Below are 20,765 nucleotides of genomic sequence, written 5' to 3' on the forward strand. Positions count from 1 at the left end.
TCAGGAGCGAGCAGAATTGAGAGCAACACTATCAGAGTAGAGGGGTTAGAGCAGTCATCTTCTTACAGATAGGCTGCAATAAGGCAGCTGGAGACTGAGTGTGAAGAATGTGGCCTTTTTGTCTGTTTTCCTGGCGCTGCCCCGCTGAAGAGGTGGGTTAGCGACGCTGTTTTTTTGTGTGGCGGGGTGCGACAGGAATTGATGAAGGTAGGTAGGTGTGAGTATGAACATGTGTATTTCTGTATATGGCTGTTAAGTATATATATATATATATATATATATATATATATATATATATATATATATATATATATATATATATATATATATCCCTTGGGATAGGGGAGAAAGAATACTTCCCACGTATTCCCTGCATTTCGTAGAAGGCGACTACAAGAGGAGGGAGCAGGGGCTGGAAATCCTCCCCCTCTCATTTTTAGTTTTCTCCCCTATCCCCAGCTATACAAGTGTTTCATCTCCTTCTGTACCCTAAACTTCTTATATCGGTGTCTCGTATAGTTTCTCATTCCTTGTAGGATTAGCCATGTGTCTGCCTGGCATGGGCTACTGTCATGTTGACCTGGAGAACTGATCCCATTCTGTGGTGTCTGCAAAGCAACAGAAGCTAAACTGCTGTTCAGCGCTTCAAATCGTGGAATTTAAGAGCCTAAAACTATTTACATATTATTTACTGTAGTTTACAAGATGTCTAAAACCCTATAACCAAATGTAAACAATAATAAGTCGTGGCTTCCTTCAAAAATATTTATCAATCTATTTACATTAACAACCCTCAGAATGGTGAACCCATCACATCGCAGTAGCGTCTCCCACACACTCATTCCCATAGCCTACATCATCATCACTGAAGGCTCGTCCTACAAATTTTTAGTTTATTCCAACAGTGGAAAAATTCCTGCCGAGAAGAATGCATCTTGTCTTGATTCATCACCTAAACTGCCATTTTTACCACGCACAATTACATGTTCATTACTTCTAACGCCCTTGAGTGTACGTACTTCCTCTTATTCCCCGTAAAATGAGAGGTCTTGAAGAGCAAGCGAATCAATGTCAATTTCCTGAAAAAAACTAGTTTAGTTATACCTACAGAAATTTTATTGAGAAACTAACAATTGGTTGATACTGATCTGAAGAACGTTTTCATAATATTCACGTGCTCGTGCGTGTAATTATCTCTCCTCTAGCTTCTCTGTGACATGTTATGGTACGTAATGCCCTTTAGAAATGTCATACCTTACATACTATCCGTTTTCTCATATTCATTTCAGGAATGCTACATTTTCTGTTTCTAACCGCTAGGGTAACTACTCTAACTTATGGTTAGGCCCCCCCCCTCCCCAAGCGCCTCAATATGTATTTAATACATTTTAACAGTTTATTTGACTCATGTACCTGTTGATTTTTTTGAAAACCATTGAGTACTCTGCAAGAACCAATGGAGCCCACTGGATGACACACTTTTCAGATAAACACTGTTGAAACATTTTACTTCTCGTTCTTAAAAGTCAGTAATTTTCGTTTCCACCGCACAGAGAGATTGTGGATGAGCGATAATTTTTCCAATGGTATTATAAGCGACTCGAACAAGTCGAACCATCATTTCTCTCACAAATCACACGTTTCTATGCTCATCCTTCCCTTCCCCCCTACCAATCTCTTGGGAAATCGTGGCAATTCGGAGGAAGAGGCAGAAACGAGCCATTTGCTGTAGAAACGAGAAGGAAAAATCGTCCGAATCACATGATATACCATCGGAATTAACATAGCCGAAACTTTAGGTAACGCATCCTAACCTAGTGAACCTAACCTAACGTAGGAAATGAGCGGTCCCAAGAGGTACGCACACGCGCCTTTTTAAGTCACTCGTGTCGAAATTATACCGCCGAAGCCTCTTGGTGTTGAGGATGGGAACACAACAGCCACAGACGTATTGTCTGAGCTTGCAATACGTTCAAGCAGTATGGCAGTTCGGGCAGTGTACGGGAGGTGGCAGGCAAATCACACTGGTGTAAAAAATTCTGCTGATTTTTTCTTCACTTTCATGTTAAAAACGTTCAACAAACTTCTGCGATTCGAGCGAGACCCACAAGACGACGACTCAATCCTCCCGACCATCCCCACACAGATGATGATCGAGCGATAACGGGTTTAATTCAAAGGATTTTGTTCTTTGAATAATGAGTAAACGCGAAGTCACGTGACACATCAGGAAGTCACGTGCGCGATGGTAAACAAACGCACGAACGCACATACGTCTTCACTAATGTGGATTGTCTGCTCCTGTGCGATTTATTCTAAATAGTTTCACCATTTTCATACATGAAATATCTCCCTTAATATTCGTTTGCAAGCTAAGCAACATATATCAGAATGCTTCTTGACAACAGAGATATTAATTACACATAACAGGGTATCAGTACTCCGGTAGGGTACAAACTGTATATATAAGGTACTGTCATATAACAGGCATATTTTATATCAGTATAAGAATATCAAAGAACAGTTGTACGAAAAAAAAATACATGAAATTGTAGTACATCTTTTATCAAACGTAATCATGAAATTATTAGTTCAAATTATAGTGGAGTTATCCCCAGCTTGCTGGCCCGCTGACCACAACACACACCATCAGTGTCAAAACATCTAGCGCATCATGATGATGGTGATGGGATCGGACTAAATCCTTCTCGAGGGTTAGCGACGATTTTTCGGGCGCACAAAAGCGATGAAGACACCAACAATATGGTCCTTCTTAACGTGAACAGACGAAAAGTCTGTACTTGGAGACATTCTAGATCTATTTCCCTCAAGGCCATCTGTCGTGAAAAGATGGTTTCAGAGCGCCAGAGCCAGGCCTCCGATCCTCCCATGACGTTGTGCGGAGCTTAACTACTGTGAAAAGGCTTTTTTTTACACCGCATCTCCAGCGGTGATGTCGCCCGCCATCAAGTTTCATATGAGGGCGTTCGATCACTCGTACTCTGAGAGTCTGGCTGACCAACAACCAACCCAGCCGATGATCAGATTCCTAGAGTGGAAAACAACAGGTTCGAATCCCTTGGAACAGAAGGTCAATGTTCCATAAGGTCCAACTAGAGCAAGAGGATCAAGAAATCAAGAGATGACATGAAGTCCTCCTTATAGAAATGCACACCAGACACCATCCCATACGAACCTCAAAGGAGCAAACAGAGACAGCCAGCAGCAAAGGTGAGCCACATCCCACAACAGCTACAGTACACCAGACGGAGGCTGAGGTACGTGCAGCTCCTGGCAGCCGCTACGTAGCAGCCGAGTTGATCGACCACCTTGGTAGAGTCACAGAAAAGGGACACCGACACCACCGATGACGATGCCGGGATTTATGACCTATTGGTCTTTGGGTCGGTGATGGGACACTTGCGCTCTGCACGAGAAAATGGGTTGCTTCCACCACCACCTGTGGAACAGCGGTACCACCACACCCGGCAACTCACATGTCCTTAGGAGCCAATAGTAACGATATTCATCTGAGAAGTGTTAGAGTTTCATCCAATGTGGGTGTCATGTAAGGTCACCTACTGACAACCATCACCCCTGTGCGCCAGCGCTGGGGTCCTCAGCAGCACAGTCGACACGTAGGCTCCCACCCACGCCACTTACCCCAAGTTTATGTTTTCAATCGTCATTTACGCTTCGACGTTTATAAAGTTATAATTTTCTTAAAGATTCACACGTTCAGAACGAACGACTACGAACAATCATAAGGACACCATCGTAAACAGTCCAAACCAGCACAAACGATCAATCACGAGCGTTAAGGGTTAGATGGGTTCAATGTAAGAGAATTGGGCTCCGTGATTATGTACATCCTCATCTGACAAAGCTGAACTGTTACACAACGAGTGAGAAAAAGACTGCCAATGATCCGGTCGGGTTTGTCTATGAAGCCGTCCAGCAGCCCAGGTGGCAGCCCGGTACCTGGGCGATTCTAACAATACACAATGTGGAGATGGAGGACGGATGACATACTGCTGGAGGAAGACCTGCCTAGGAGGAGATGGGAACCGCCCTCATAGTAATGAATGTCATGCTCCCGCAGGATTCCTTGAAGGTAACAACTGTAAATTTCCTTATTTCGCAGACCTACTGAGGTAGAATTTTTCCACCCATTACAATCTCGACAGTGAACCTACACGGCGACGACAGACACCAGCATGATTCAGCTGTGGGTGACCCAAGTATCATCCCATCAAGGTATTGCTGAGGCTCCTGCATCCTGCGCCTGGAGCGGGGAGGACGACCCAGAGAGGAACAATGTCCCCAGCCACCAGGTGAATCCACACCAGGCGGGGGGAGGCAACAGTTTGGGTGGATACAGGAGATACGTCAAGCACTGGGTGTGTGTGTGTTCCATTGCTGATAAGTTCTCACAGGTGATGGAGGTTTGGGGCACGTGAGAGCCAGATGAGGGAGAAGTGCAACGCTTCCTCAAAGAAGCAACCATTGCAACACTATACAACAAGCTGCTAGAAGGGAAGCGGTGGATTTTAAGGCCCCAGCTGCTTCGTGTTTCATTATGCCTGGAATCGGAACTATCCACTGAGATCTCAAACGAGGCTTCAGGAAGTGCGAGATTAAATGAGGTTGCAGTTCATTCTTGCTACCCAATCTCGAGTCGAACCTTGTCAGCAGTTTCAAGTGAACCTCCAAAACACAGAAAACTTCCTAGCGTTCCTAAAGAGGGAAATGGCAACTAAAGTTACCGAAGCCTCCTCCCAGCGGACTGTGGCTCCACAAGCACACGTCTTAACTCACCTAGACTCCCTCAAGTGGTCTGGGGAGAGTTGTCGGAAAGTCCAATCGATAAAGAAAGGCAATTTCTAACATGAGAACTCCAACAGCCGTACTGGGCAAACTATATAGAGAAGACCCTATACCCAATCCCAATGATAGCCGATCCTCCCGCCTCCTGGGACCACTACCCCTCCGCCTCCCACCCATGTCGGAAATACCCACGAGCGATCGGTCTGCAGCAGTACTCGACGACTTACAGGAAATGATGAGCGAAGAAGATTGTTGTGTGATTACATGCCACTCACTGGTCACATATCTAGGTCAACACTTGGTGGGGTATTCGAAAGCTAAGAGAGCAGTCCATGTCTACCCAAGTGCTAGAATTTCCCACATTAAATAAAAGTTTAAAGACACGGAAGTACCAACTAAAAAGGTATGTCTTGTGGTGAACGTTTCCCATACGAATTCAAATTCAGAAGTGATCACAGAAGAACACAACGAGCTGACTGACAACCTGAAAGATAGATCAGGTAAATTCGTGCGCTCCCCCAAGACTAAGTGCAGGTTACTCTGCCCGTACTAGAGTGCTAGGAGTACGTAAGTTAACATCGTGTTGTTCAACCCATGGCTCGAATTCATAAAAGACAAGGAAGTATATACACTAGAGACTGCATTCACCTCAACAATAATGGGGTAAAACTCTTAGCGACGCGAATCATGGATCAAACTGCTTTACAACTATAGGGGAAAAATGTTTGTTGAAAGCTGGTAGAGATCATATTACACCTCACACGACGGAGGTCACATCGGATCGTCTCCCCACCCTACTAGACAGTGACGTCAGTCATGGATATTTCACAACTAGGTCGAAGAGTGGTCGGTCACCAAATCATACCACCCGACAAAAATCATGAAATAAAAAGGACTTTACATGAATATACGATCCATCCGAAATATAATAGCTGAATTGCTGACGACCCTACGCAAATGGTAATCTCGAACAACTCAATTATGAACAAAACTCGTTTTATACAGAGAGTGGTAACTAGACTACACAAATCCAGAAAGTAATGAAAGATAGAAAAAAAAAAAATATCTACTACAGGAGCGCTAGGAACAATAAAATCCGTCGATAAATACAGAGTAACAAGATAACGCATTAGAGGGAGCCACATTCACATGAAAACATGAGATACTCACAAGGTAAAGCGACCCTGATCAGTCTGTACAGATTCTGACACCTTAAAGAGAAGAAAACAATTACACCTGGTGAGAGTTATAATTGCACGTAACCTTACAAACTCTCCCTTCCTCCTAATCACACACGCTCAAGTTCCCCATGATGCCGAACACAACTTTACGATTTGCTACGAATGAGAAACACCGAACGACTGAAGATTACGCCAATCACTCCATGTCTAAGAGAAGCAGCATATAAAGTGTGGCAGAATTAAGTAGGCAACAATAACACAAGACTATAAGACATATTCGATACCTCAACAGCAGTACAAACATAGAGCACCATTTAGTTTCATCGGAGCACTCACAAGAGAGGCTCCGTCCATCCATAAGTGAACATAAACAATGCTTAGCTTAGCAAATCACTTTTCCTAAACCAAGATACAACATAATGACACACACACACACACACACACACACACACACACACACACACACACACACACCCTCAGTCTGCCGGGGTATATAAAGACACCATTAAAAAAACACACTTCCAGAAAATCACCCACAAACATAGACACTTCAATTTTCTCTTCCTTTTCAAACAATGCCCTTCCACCCACTCTCCTCTACCCACTTGACTAACTTAGAAGATACATTCATATGAGTAGAAAAAATATTGAAGGAGGTATGCCTCTGTATGCACTGTTTCGCTGCTGATGTGCCGCTGTATCGAACGATCACAAAGTGCATTTCCAGAGATGATATCGGTAGAGATACGCTTCTGTCTCCACTGCTGTTGAACAACCAGGTTTATGCTAAACAGAATACGCAAACTGGGACCCACTTCAAGTAAGGGAAACGATACCGCAGACGATTCAACTTATAAACCTATCAAACGATTTAGCAGGTGACTCAATCCGAACGTAAGAACGAGCAGATTTCATCACATAATCCAGCAACTTATTCTGACACTAACTAGTCGCTTATCGCAGCATCTCAAACAAATATAACACGAGCAAAACACACAAACAAAGTAAAACAACTCGACAAACACGTACACAATCGGCCTCACACTGAAACTCCAATCCGCTAGACATTCCATCCATCAGAAGCCACCACACTCGGCAGACAAACGCTCCTCCCATCATCGCCAATACAACACCACAAACACAGTTTCAACGCCGTCAAGACCCTTCATGCCCACACGCAAATACCATAAAGACATCGAACATTTACTACTACTCCATCTGCCCTGGATGTGGCCCGGCATCCTGACGGCTGCAGGAACCTCACAAGGTTAGGACTATGGGCAGGAAGAGGGTACTGGGACGATTGCACTTGAACTGTCAAGCAGAGAAATCTCTATATAATAAGAGGACCTGACTAGGCCCACCACAATGCTCTCTAAAACGATATGAAACACGTCAGCGTTTTTTGGCCATAACCGCCAAAAAAGCTTTACCATATATATATATATATATATATATATATATATATATATATATATATATATATATATATATATAATTGTATGTGTAATACATATATTAATACAGTTACGAAGACCAGTACGTTTAACTGACTTTCCAGAGATGTGAAACTCATTCTTGATTCACGAAACTTGAAATGAAACCAAAACTAATATATATATAAAAAAAAGTGGATGTCTGTGAAGGCACGTTGGAGTGGCTAGTTTGCCACTACGCTACGTGTAGGGCTGCCTACCACCCACCAACTCCAGCCCTCTCACCCCAACCTACACACGTCTCTCTCTCTCTCTCCGTATGTGTTGACGACCAGTAATTTCTTTGTTCCATAATAATGTTATATCAGTATAACAAAAACTTTTATGTTGCATATGTAAGCACATGTGAAAAAGGTTAGAAACTTTACCATAAAATCTGATCCCATTGTTCTTATCCTCTCTATTCATTCTCACTAGAATAAAGTCGCTGAATTATCTGATAATCTCTTTAGAAACCCACTTGTTTTCGTTCGATACCCTTGACTATGGAATAACAGAATAATGCAAGTATGTACTTATATCAGGAGCTCAATGGCAGATCACCGTAGAAATAACAAAACGAAATATCAGCACGTCGGCATAACCATAGCAGTTGCCTTGATATCATATATATATATATATATATATATATATATATATATATATATATATATATATATATATATATATATATTTTTTTTTTTTTTTTGTCGCTGTCTCCCGCGTTTGCGAGGTAGCGCAAGGAAACAGACGAAAGAAATGGCCCAACCCACCCACATACACATGTATATACATACGTCCACACACGCAAATATACATACCTACACAGCTTTCCATGGTTTACCCCAGACGCTTCACATGCCTTGATTCAATCCACTGACAGCACGTCAACCCCGGTATACCACATCGCTCCAATTCACTCTATTCCTTGCCCTCCTTTCACCCTCCTGCATGTTCAGGCCCCAATCACACAAATTCTTTTTCACTCCATCTTTCTACCTCCAATTTGGTCTCCCTCTTCTCCTCGTTCCCTCCACCTCCGACACATATATCTTCTTGGTCAATCTTTCCTCACTCATTCTCTCCATGTGCCCAAATCATTTCAAAACACCCTCTTCTGCTCTCTCAACCACGCTCTTTTTATTTCCACACATCTCTCTTACCCTTACGTTACTTACTCGATCAAACCACCTCACACCACACATTGTCCTCAAACATCTCATTTCCAGCACATCCATCCTCCTGCGCACAACTCTATCCAGAGCCCACGCCTCGCAACCATACAACATTGTTGGAACCACTATTCCTTCAAACATACCCATTTTTGCTTTCCGAGATAATGTTCTCGACTTCCACACATTCTTCAAGGCTCCCAGAATTTTCGCCCCCTCCCCCACCCTATGATCCACTTCCGCTTCCATGGTTCCATCCGCTGCCAGATCCACTCCCAGATATCTAAAACACTTCACTTCCTCCAGTTTTTCTCCATTCAAACTCACCTCCCAATTGACTTGAGCCTCAACCCTACTGTACCTAATAACCTTGCTCTTATTCACATTTACTCTTAACTTTCTTCTTTCACACACTTTACCAAACTCAGTCACCATCTTCTGCAGTTTCTCACATGAATCAGCCACCAGCGCTGTATCATCAGCGAACAACAACTGACTCACTTCCAAAGCTCTCTCATCCCCAACAGACTTCATACTTGCCCCTCTTTCCAAAACTCTTGCATTCACCTCCCTAACAACCCCATCCATATATATTAACATTAGTCGCTGTCTCCCGCATTAGCGAGGTAGCGCAAGGAAACACGAAAGAATGGCCTAACCCACCCACATACACATGTATATACATAAACGCCCACACACGCACATATACATACCTATTCATTTCAACGTATACATACAAATACATACACAGACATATACATATATACAGATGTACATATGAATACTTCTGCCTTCATTCATTCATTCCGTCGCCACCCCGCCACACATGAATCAAAACAGCAGCCACCCGCGAGCGCGAGGCAACGCTAGGAAAAGACAACAAAGGCCACCCACCTAACCTATCTGTTTCTCATCTGCGAAAAAACAAAAAACAAAAACAGCATACACGAGTTTTTACTAAATGGCTCCTTTCTGTCCGACTTAACCAGCCTGCAACTCATTCCCTATTCCTAGTCCTATCGGAGACACCTTACCATCAACTTTTAACACCTAATTTCATAGTCATTGCCTCCCGTATTGGGGGAAGAAACGGGTTTCGTATGGTTTCCAAAAGTATCATCTTTTCTGCCTTTGACAGGTCCCATCCTAGCACAAGGCAAACAAACCCTAATTCTCACCTACGCTAGGCTACCCATGTACATAGCTACCCTGACTCAACAAGTTACAATTTTACTCACCTCTGAGTCCAACTCTTCCTGGGATGGCTGTACCGTTCACGTCTGGCTGCACCGATCCTCTCTCTCCACTGCTCGTCCTCGTTTTGACTATGTGATTACATCTCGCTTATATCCCTATGTAAACATCCATTTCTCCAAGTCCTTCATCTGATTATATTTTTTCCGAACACAAAAAGTAACACCAGTAACTTAGTTACTCTCTTCCTTCAGAGACAGGCTAGACACAGCCTCCACAAGTTAAAGGAATTAGAGGCATGGTGACTGATTTGACACACAACCCACCTGTTCACAAGGCCGAAGTCAGCGGCCGACTAACCAACATTAGCAGGCCAGAGTTGCAAACTCAAAATATCAGATAGCGCTAGATTCACTCCCGAAAAGCGCTAAAAAAAAAAACGTTAAACTTAATAAAGTGATAGCGAATAGCAAAATGCTCTTCGAATTATTTCTGTTCTTTGACGTGCCAAATTAACAGGTACGACTGACTGCTTTAACGCTACAACACTCACTATCACTCCAGAATTGATTGCAGTTGTCGATTTTTACCGTCTTTTATATACTTCTGAATTAGATTTAGCAGAACGGCAATGCAAATTCACTCAATTTCCAAAGTTCATAGCGATACGGAGCTAAATCTTTTTATATTCCTTTACAGTCGAACTTGCAACATGTTTTCTTACAATAAATAAAAGAACAAGGGCTGTTGCTCCGGGTCAGCTGGTGTCCGGTGTGATGACGCGTTATATTTTTTCTTCACATTAACGAATAATTGAAAATTCATGTCTTCAGGTGTCTGGATTTTCTTTACGCATGAAAGAAAAAAATAATGAAAAGGAGAGAGCCTCAAGAAGGACAAATTCACAATCGCACACAATGTGATCAACACATTTGGTAGGCTTATGCCCAGGCAGTTGACAGATATTTTCAGAATAATAAATATAAATAATTTCTGTATTAAAACCATAGAATGACAGGTCACAAAAAGGATAAGAACAACCTGAATGCACAAATATTATCACGTTTGCAAGTATACCGCCACTTGACAAGTCGCTTGATATTAGTGAAAAACTCGCTTTCGAGGACTTTGTGGCAATGCTATCGAGTTGATATTTCCGTGTGAATTCCGAGTTTATTGACGCCCAAGAAACACACACTTCTTCAATAAAACCCAAACTCTATATCTTATTTTTCGTGCATTTACCCGAAATTATCACAATAAAAGTTTTTCCTCTGCAGTCCGCTGCCGATGACCGCAGACGCCTGTGTTCTCGGCCCGTCATTATTCGAGTTTATTGATACGAGTTTAACTGGTTAGGTATATATAGTTTAGTTACACGTTCAGTCTTGGATATGTTTATGGCGTCTTGCAAGTTATTCACTTTAGCTCACAGGGACATGTTATAACTGGCATCATAACCACGTACCGTCTGGATGGGAAAGGTCTGTTGTGGCTTTGTTAAAACATTGATGTCACTACGGTACTTTGTGGCGCTTTGCTTTGGATAAGAAAAGTTCGGTCAGATATGAAATACGGTCGCATCTGTAATGACTGAGGTGCCGCGTGGAATAAATGAAAAAAATCTTTTTACATAACATCATTCCCCGAAGGCCTAAGGTTCCTTTTGTTACTAGGTCGTAACCTATAGAGTATAGCATATTTTGCAATGATAAGATGTTATCTGGTTGTAAACCTACGCCAATGGGAGAGAGTTCGACTGTTTTTAAAAAAAAATTTACGATCTCAGTGGGACGCGCGGGTCCGAGTCCAGCTTTACGTCGGCTTCAGCCACATATCTACGCATTTCATCTTGCAAGTAATTGTTTTACAGCTGCCAATTCATTAATCTGGTGCTAATCGATCGTTTGTTGTACATTTATCCCAAACATAAGTAACTTTAAGGTAAGACTCTTACATACTACATGCATGTCAAGGAATGGCAGTTGATTAGCAAACTTATGAGTTACCAGTGTTGGCAATAAATCCCCAAAGGTACGTAATAAGAGTTCATGTCTGGTAAAACTTCTCATATACGGAGAGCAGAAATGGGTGTGTTCGATGGAATGGTGGTTCCAGCAATGTTGTATGGTTGTGGGCTGTGGATGGGGTTGTGCGGAGGAGGGTGGATGTGTTGGAGATGAGATGTTTGAGGGCAATATGTAGTGCGAGGTGGTTTGATCAAGTAAGTAATGAGGGTACGAGAGATGTGTGGTAATAAGAAGAGTGCGGTTGAGAGAGCAGAAGAGGGTGTATTGAAATGGTTTGGTCACAAGGAGAGAGAGAGAGAGAGAGAGAGAGAGAGAGAGAGAGAGAGAGAGAGAGAGAGAGAGAGAGGAAAGATTGACAAAGAGGATATATGTATCAGAGGTGGAGAGAACGAAAAGTGGGGAACCAAATTGGAGGTGGAAGGATGGAGTAAAAAAGATTTTGAGCGATCAGGGCCTGAACATACAGGAGGGTAAAAGGCGTGCAAGGAACAGAGTGAATTGGAACGATGTGGTATACCGGGGTCGACGTGCTGTCAGTGGATTGAACCAGGACATGTGAAGCATCTGGGAAACTTTTGTGGGGCCTGGATGTGGAAAGGGAGCTGTGGTTTCGGTGCATTACACATGACAGCAAGAGACTGAGTGTGAACGAAAGTGGCCTTTGTTGTCTTTTCCTAGCGTTACCTCGTGCGCGCGCGGGGGAGGGGGGGTGCCTTTTCATGTGTGGCGGGGCGGCGGCGAGAATGGATGAAGGCAGCATGTATGAATATGTACATGTGTATATGTCTGTTTATGTATATACATGTATACATTGAAATTCATAGGTATGTATATGCGCGAGTGTGGGGCCGTATGTATATACATGTGTATGTGGGTAGGTTGGGCAATCCTTTCGTCTGTTTCCTTGCGCTACCTCTTTAACGCGGGAGACATACATACATACATATATATATATATATATATATATATATATATATATATATATATATATATATATTATATATATATATATATATATATATATATATATATATATATATATATATATATATATATATATATATATATATTGAAAAACTACGTAGATGATATGATCATTCAAAAATCAAAGATGTATTGCAGAAAAAATTGTTTATTCAAAATGAATCGATGGTGAATGTTGTGTTAGTCGGTGTTATGTAAAGTTTCCCGTGGTTATGTACCAACACCACAGGGTAGCACAGTTGCTGGCCATACTGTGTTCACCAGTCTTGATGAACCAAATACAAACATTAGATTCACGATACCTTGTTGTTAGTGTAGGTAAATCCATTGTTCTCCCAGGTGTTAGAACACCCGGAGCAAGTTACTCACCAATGTTATATGGATTATATATGCTCCTGGCATGACGTCAGGAACCCTTCTATCCTACTTCCCAGAGCCTGGGTCAGAGCGTGGTAGCTGCCGACACACCAGGAATAAGGTTCTATATACCTGCACTTGTAAGAAGCTCAAATCCTGCAAATCATTTCCATCAGAAATCATATATACTTACATTTTTTTTCTCTCCTTAACTTTACCTTCAGGTTGAGATATATAGGAGTTGAGGATATCAAACTAAAGTGTAGATTAAAATTGATTTTATTTCTCTGTGAGACATGGCTTAACTGGGAAAGTCTTGAGGAATCATTGGTACATTCTCTATACATAGTCATTTATCAACTCTCTCTCTCTCTCTCTCTCTCTCTCTCTCTCTCTCTCTCTCTCTCACATGATAATATGGCACGACCTTCAATTCACGTTTAGCATTCCAGCTGCTCCTTCCTCGACCAGAGACGAGGCGAGAAAGGGACGTATTGTCTCGGCAGAGCAGACGGGAAAGGAGGGATCACAAGTTATTGACAGTGTGTGTGTGTGTGTGTGTGTGTGTGTGAGAGAGAGAGAGAAAGAGAGAGAGAGAGAGAGAGAGAGAGAGAGAGAGTCTGGTGGTGCCTGCTACTCTCCTCTATCTGGTCAATGTTGCCAGGGAAAACTACAATGTTCCGTTGGTCACTCTAGGTCGTGGTGGTGGTGGTCGTGGTGATGATGGGTCAGGTAACTTGTCTTTGGCACATTACTAAGAGAAAGTTTTCCGTTCCATCATTTCCTTTCAAAAGTTCGAAAGTTCACAATAACCTGACCCCCCCTTGGCCGACTGTATGGAGATCAAGATTTCCAGTATTTACCAACTCGGTAATGTTGATCAAGATTTCTCACACTGTAGAATAAGAGTCGGCCCTTCCACGATTAACAACATAACTCCAAGACATGTTTACATATGCCGTCGTAACGTACGCTATAAATAGCTGTATCATCATAATACATGCCTTATAGCTGTATCTCTCTCCTGTACTAGTTTTGATCCACTAGGCTTGTCTTTTACTACGAAGAAAATCGACTTGATTCATCTGGTTTAACATTAACATCTGTCGTACCCGACGCCGCCCTCACGGTGTAAGGAGCCGGGTATGGTTTTTTTCCACGGCCAACACCGGGGTAATTATAAAAGGTGGGTCCGGGGGGACCTTATCACAGGCGCGGGTAGCCCGACCCTCACTGGTGACCCCCAGTACTTGGCCGGGGGGCTCCGAGACACAAGAGTGTGAGAGGAGCAACTTTTGATTCCTGAACTCCCTAACACAGTAAACATTACCTCTGACAACACCACAGTGACGTATCTTGGCTGGAATTCATTCATGAGGCCAATATACCACCTTAAAACAATACTGGGGAAAAAAGGGAAGTGATGCTTCGTGATAGCCAGAATAAATCTTCAAGCTTCGTGATAGCCAGAATAAATCTTCAAGCTTCGTGATAGCCAGAATAAATCTTCAAGCTTCGTGATAGCCAGAATAAATCTTCATGCTTCGTGATAGCCAGAATAAATCTTCAAGCTTCGTGATAGCCAGAATAAATCTTCAAGCTTCGTGATAGCCAGAATAAATCTTCATGCTTCGTGATAGCCAGAATAAATCTTCAAGCTTCGTGATAGCCAGAATAATTCTTTAAGCTTCCTGATAGCCAGAATAAATCTTCAAGCTTCGTGATAGCCAGAATAAATCTTCAAGCTTCGTGATAGCCAGAATAAATCTTCCAAGCTCCGCGATAGCCAGAATAAATCTTTAAGCTTCGCAATAGCTAGAATAAATCTTCAAGCTTTGCGATAGCCAGAATAAATCTTCAAGCTTCGTGATAACCAGAATAAATCTTCAAGCTTCGTGATAACCAGAATAAATCTTCAAGCTTCGTGATAACCAGAATAAATCTTCAAGCTTCGTGATAACCAGAATAAATCTTCAAGCTTCGCGATAGCCAGAATAAATCTTCAAGCTTCGTGATAACCAGAATAAATCTTCAAGCTTTGCGATAGCCAGAATAAATCTTCAAGCTTCGTGATAACCAGAATAAATCTTCAAGCTTTGCGATAGCCAGAATAAATCTTCAAGCTTCGTGATAACCAGAATAAATCTTCAAGCTTCGTGATAACCAGAATAAATCTTCAAGCTTCGTGATAACCAGAATAAATCTTCAAGCTTCGTGATAACCAGAATAAATCTTCAAGCTTTGCGATAGCCAGAATAAATCTTCAAGCTTCGTGATAACCAGAATAAATCTTCAAGCTTCGTGATAACCAGAATAAATCTTCAAGCTTCGTGATAACCAGAATAAATCTTCAAGCTTCGTGATAACCAGAATAAATCTTCAAGCTTCGTGATAACCAGAATAAATCTTCAAGCTTCGTGATAACCAGAATAAATCTTCAAGCTTTGCGATAGCCAGAATAAATCTTCAAGCTTCGTGATAACCAGAATAAATCTTCAAGCTTCGTGATAACCAGAATAAATCTTCAAGCTTCGCGATAGCCAGAATAAATCTTCAAGCTTCGTGATAACCAGAATAAATCTTCAAGCTTCGCGATAGCCAGAATAAATCTTCAAGCTTCGTGATAACCAGAATAAATCTTCAAGCTTCGTGATAACCAGAATAAATCTTCAAGCTTCGTGATAACCAGAATAAATCTTCAAGCTTCGCGATAGCCAGAATAAATCTTCAAGCTTCGTGATAACCAGAATAAATCTTCAAGCTTCGTGATAACCAGAATAAATCTTCAAGCTTCGTGATAACCAGAATAAATCTTCAAGCTTCGTGATAACCAGAATAAATCTTCAAGCTTTGCGATAGCCAGAATAAATCTTCAAGCTTCGTGATAACCAGAATAAATCTTCAAGCTTCGTGATAACCAGAATAAATCTTCAAGCTTCGCGATAGCCAGAATAAATCTTCAAGCTTCGCGATAGCCAGAATAGATCGACACGCTTTTACTCGCAAGTTTCATTTTGTAATGCCCACACTGGCCAGGTCTCTGGGCCACACACACACATACAGATTTAACCATTTCAATGCATTTGTTTTTTTAACAATCAAAAAAGTTAAAATGTAATAATAATGATTATAATATTTCCACAAAATATATTCTCCATGTTACCTACAAAAGTACAATTTGGGTGTATAGGAAAAATTTACATGTGTGACTGACTGCTCTGTGTGAAACAAGACACACTCATGATTTACGTGCAGGTGAGGTTTCCATCAAGGGCACAGTAAATACCAGCATAACACGATAAATAAAGGCTGGGAACCTTCGTTACTTCCCCGTTACTGATAAATAAAGGCTGGGAACCTTCGTTACTTCCCCGTTACTGATAAATAAAGGCTGGGAACCTTCGTTACTTCCCCGTTACTGATAATGTACAAAGTCTTGAGGTGTGGGAGACATTGACTACATCAGGACCTCCGTGCATACACACATGTGTGTGTATGTATATATAGAGCAGGCTGACCAGACCCAGGGGACAAATATGAGAACGTACGATATTTAGAATTAACTACCACGCCTGAACACTGGTGTCCAAGATCCAGAAGTTCTGGATACTTTAACATCACTGCCAAGACGCTACCAACACATCCTCCTCGATCTTTCACCTAAAGTTCGTCCCTCCAGTAAACAGATAAGGTTTATCTGCACTAACTCAGGGGCCTTGATCTGGACTATCTCTTCTTGAGGATCTGAACCCTCTCCCATATTCTACTTGTAGGAGGATCCTCATTTTCTACATAGACTAAGGGAATAAATGGTAACTTAAAAAAAGATTACATCTGTGGCCGTTGTGGTCTTTATACTGTAAGGGCAGTTGTGGCCCTTGTGGTCTTTATATTGTAAGGGCAGTTGTGGCCCTTGTGGTCTATGTTGTAAGAGCAGTTGTGGCCCTTGTGGTCTTTATACTGTAAGAGCAGTTGTGACCCTTGTGGTCTTTATATTGTAAGGGCAGTTGTGGCCCTTGTGGTATCTATATCATTAGGGCAGCTGTGGCCCTTGTGGTCATTGTATTATAAAGGCAAGCAAGTGTGGCTCACCCTTCATGATATAATGACATTTCTGGCTCGCCTGATCATAATATTAACTGTGAGGGCAGATCATGGGTCATCTGATCAAGGATGGTGTCATGGTATGCCATGGATCCATATGTCTTCTTGTTCAGAAAACATATTCAAGTCTTCCCATCAGGTGGACAATAGTCATTGTCTCCCACACTTTACAAAATGATTAATAATACAATTATTTCTGTCTGCTAATTACATACAGCATATACATATTTATTTATATATCTATGCAATAGTTCCCTGAGATCCTGGGGTCAGTCCTCCGGTGTGGTAATATGTACTGTAGTGATGAATGAATCTGAAGGCGTTCATAATTAGACGGACGAAAAACTATGAAAAAAGAATATATATATATATATATATATATATATATATATATATATATATATATATATATATATATATATATATATCAAGATGATGAGTTCAGATTGAAACGTTTTAGTGTACATATATATCACACTGTGGCAGACTCTACTACATGTTATGTGGCACACACAAATACACACACGAATCGTTATGTACATACCAGTTCATACATACACGCTACTTCATCAAAGTAAACACACTCCATGTGCACAAAGCACATGATGTGTACATATAATTCATGTGCACAAAGCACATGATGCGTACATATAATTCATGTGCACATAATTCATCCTGTGGACACACCAGCGTCCGTGTGCATAGGCATGGAACTGATGTAGTGTGGCCAACCCGAGCAGCCCTTCTACATACAGCCTGCCCTCCTCCCTCCCTCACCACCACCCACGGCACAACACCTCGTCTACTCCTGGCCAGCTAGCTCAGCTCCTTCCTGACATAGGTTCCGCTCCGAGCCAGCTCCAGGTCGGCTCTGACCCGACCTTGCTGCCGGTTCAGAGGTGAGCGAGCGGTCGCGACCCCCCGAAAAAAAAAGGCCCTTTGAAGGAGGGTTGGGCGAGGAGGGTCTATAAGGCTGGTCCTCCGATCGCAAGGTGGTGGTGTGGTGTGGACAACGACGGGAGGTGACAGCTGTCTACTTTTCCTCCAGCAGTGGAATGGCACTACATGTAACACCACAAGTCATTGGCAATACGCATGTCTTGTTATGTCATGTCACGTCATGACATGACATGTCAGCACGTCAAACACGTACTGACACGACTGAAATGAAAAATGAAAAAAAAAAAATTTTACATTTGGGATTTTTTTTAAAAAAAAACATGCCAGCTAAACTGTCACATAATGACGCTCACGTCAAATATTTTAACATATACAATAGATAAAGGTTCACACAAAAGTTCTCTCGGACGTACAATCGTATTCGCGCATAAATATAACTGACATGGCAAGTCTACAGACGAGGAAACACAGACACACACACATACGTACATTCATACACAGAGACACACGGGAGGAGATCGTGTCAGCCTCTGAGGGAAGCTTGGTCGGAGCACGGTGGTGGCCTCTGACGGGTGTCCTGTGAGGCGATAGTACAGGAGGAGGACTACTGCTGACCTGCTGGAGGTCAGCAGAACCACACCATTGTCACGACACACGAACTCCTCCCAGTGAACTTTTGCGAACCAGGATGATATCTTTTTTTTCATTACTCTTTTTTTTCACTATTTTGGTTGACCGAGTTGTTTAAATATGACATACACTCCAGCGGAGTCGTAATAGATGCCTTCACACTGGGTATGGGGCGTCATAATGACATACGGGTGGTGATTCATTTGGATGAGCTTATAACAACCATGGTTGTGGGATGGGAATGGTTGAACATGGGTTGGGTGCACCATGGTCAAAAGGGGTGTTTTTTGGTGGGGTTTGGTGTGTGTGAGAGAGAGAGAGAAAGAGAGAGAGAGAGAGAGAGAGAGAGAGAGTCTGGTGGTGCCTGCTACTCTCCTCTATCTGGTCAATGTTGCCAAGGGAAAACTACAATGTTCCGTTGGTCACTCTAGGTCGTGGTGGTGGTGGTCGTGGTGGTGATGGGTCAGGTAACTTGTCTTTGGCACATTACTAAGAGAAAGTTTTTCGTTCCATCATTTCCTTTCAAAAGTTCGAAAGTTCACATTAACCTGACCCCCCCTTGGCCGACTGTATGGAGATCAAGATTTCCAGTATTTACCAACTCGGTAATGTTTATCAAGATTTCTCACACTGCAGAATAAGAGTCGGCCCTTCCACGATTAACAACATAACTGCAAGACATGTTTACATATGCCGTCGTAACGTACGCTATAAATAGCTGTATCATCATAATACATGCCTTATAGCTGTATCTCTCTCCTGTACTAGTTTTGATCCACTAGGCTTGTCTTTTACTACGGAAATCGACTTGATTCATCTGGTTTAACATTAACATCTGTCGTACCCGACGCCGCCCTCACGGTGTCAGGAGCCGGGTATGGTTTTTTTTCCACGGCCAACACCGGGGTAATTATAAAAGGTGGGTGGGAGGACCTTATCACAGGCGCGGGTAGCCCGACCCTCACTGGTGACCCCCAGTACTTGGCCGGGGGGCTCCGAGACACAAGAGTGTGAGAGGAGCAACTTTTGATTCCTGAACTCCCTAACACAGTAAACATTACCTCTGACAACACCACAGTGACGTATCTTGGCTGGAATTCATTCATGAGGCCAATATACCACCTTAAAACAATACTGGGGAAAAAGGGAAGTGATGCTTCGTGATAGCCAGAATAAATCTTCAAGCTTCGTGATAGCCAGAATAAATCTTCAAGCTTCGTGATAGCCAGAATAAATCTTCAAGCTTCGTGATAGCCAGAATAAATCTTCAAGCTTCGTGATAGCCAGAATAAATTAAATCTTCAAGCTTCGCGATAGCCAGAATAAATCTTCAAGCTTCGTGATAGCCAGAATAAATCTTCAAGCTTCGCGATAGCCAGAATAAATCTTCAAGCTTCGTGATAGCCAGAATAAATCTTCAAGCTTCGTGATAGCCAGAATAAATCTTCAAGCTTCGCGATAGCCAGAATAAATCTTCAAGCTTCGTGATAGCCAGAATAAATCTTCAAGCTTCGTGATAGCCAGAATAAATCTTCAAGCTTCGTGATAGCCAGAATAAATCTTCAAGCTTCGCGATAGCCAGAATAAATCTTCAAGCTTCGTGATAGCCAGAATAAATCTTCAAGCTTCGCGATAGCCAGAATAAATCTTCAAGCTTCGTGATAGCCAGAATAAATCCTCAAGCTTCGCGATAGCCAGAATAAATCTTCAAGCTTCGTGATAGCCAGAATAAATCTTCAAGCTTCGCGATAGCCAGAATAAATCTTCAAGCTTCGCGATAGCCAGAATAAATCTTCAAGCTTCGCGATAGCCAGAATAGATCGACACGCTTTTACTCGCAAGTTTCATTTTGTAATGCCCACACTGGCCAGGTCTCTGGGCCACACACACACATACAGATTTAACCATCTC

General features: G+C 42.2%; 2 long non-coding RNA genes across 2 annotated transcripts in view; both read right to left on the minus strand.

Moving 5' to 3' along the window:
* LOC139749211 (uncharacterized) overlaps window positions 1-10,058 on the minus strand; it is an 87,918-nt gene extending 77,860 nt beyond the window's left edge. The window contains exon 1 of the long non-coding RNA XR_011712927.1: window positions 9,894-10,058. This is a non-coding gene — a long non-coding RNA (uncharacterized lncRNA). The remainder of the gene's footprint in view (window positions 1-9,893) is intronic.
* A 6,295-nt stretch (window positions 10,059-16,353) lies between these two features.
* LOC139749216 (uncharacterized) lies at window positions 16,354-19,141 on the minus strand. Its single transcript, XR_011712930.1, has 2 exons — window positions 16,579-19,141; window positions 16,354-16,537 (listed from the first exon to the last, which is right to left on the minus strand). It is a non-coding gene; the product is annotated as an uncharacterized lncRNA (long non-coding RNA).
* Window positions 19,142-20,765: the final 1,624 nt, after the last annotated feature.

Source organism: Panulirus ornatus, chromosome 1 (genome assembly GCF_036320965.1).
Source record: "Panulirus ornatus isolate Po-2019 chromosome 1, ASM3632096v1, whole genome shotgun sequence".
NCBI lineage: Eukaryota > Metazoa > Arthropoda > Malacostraca > Decapoda > Palinuridae > Panulirus > Panulirus ornatus.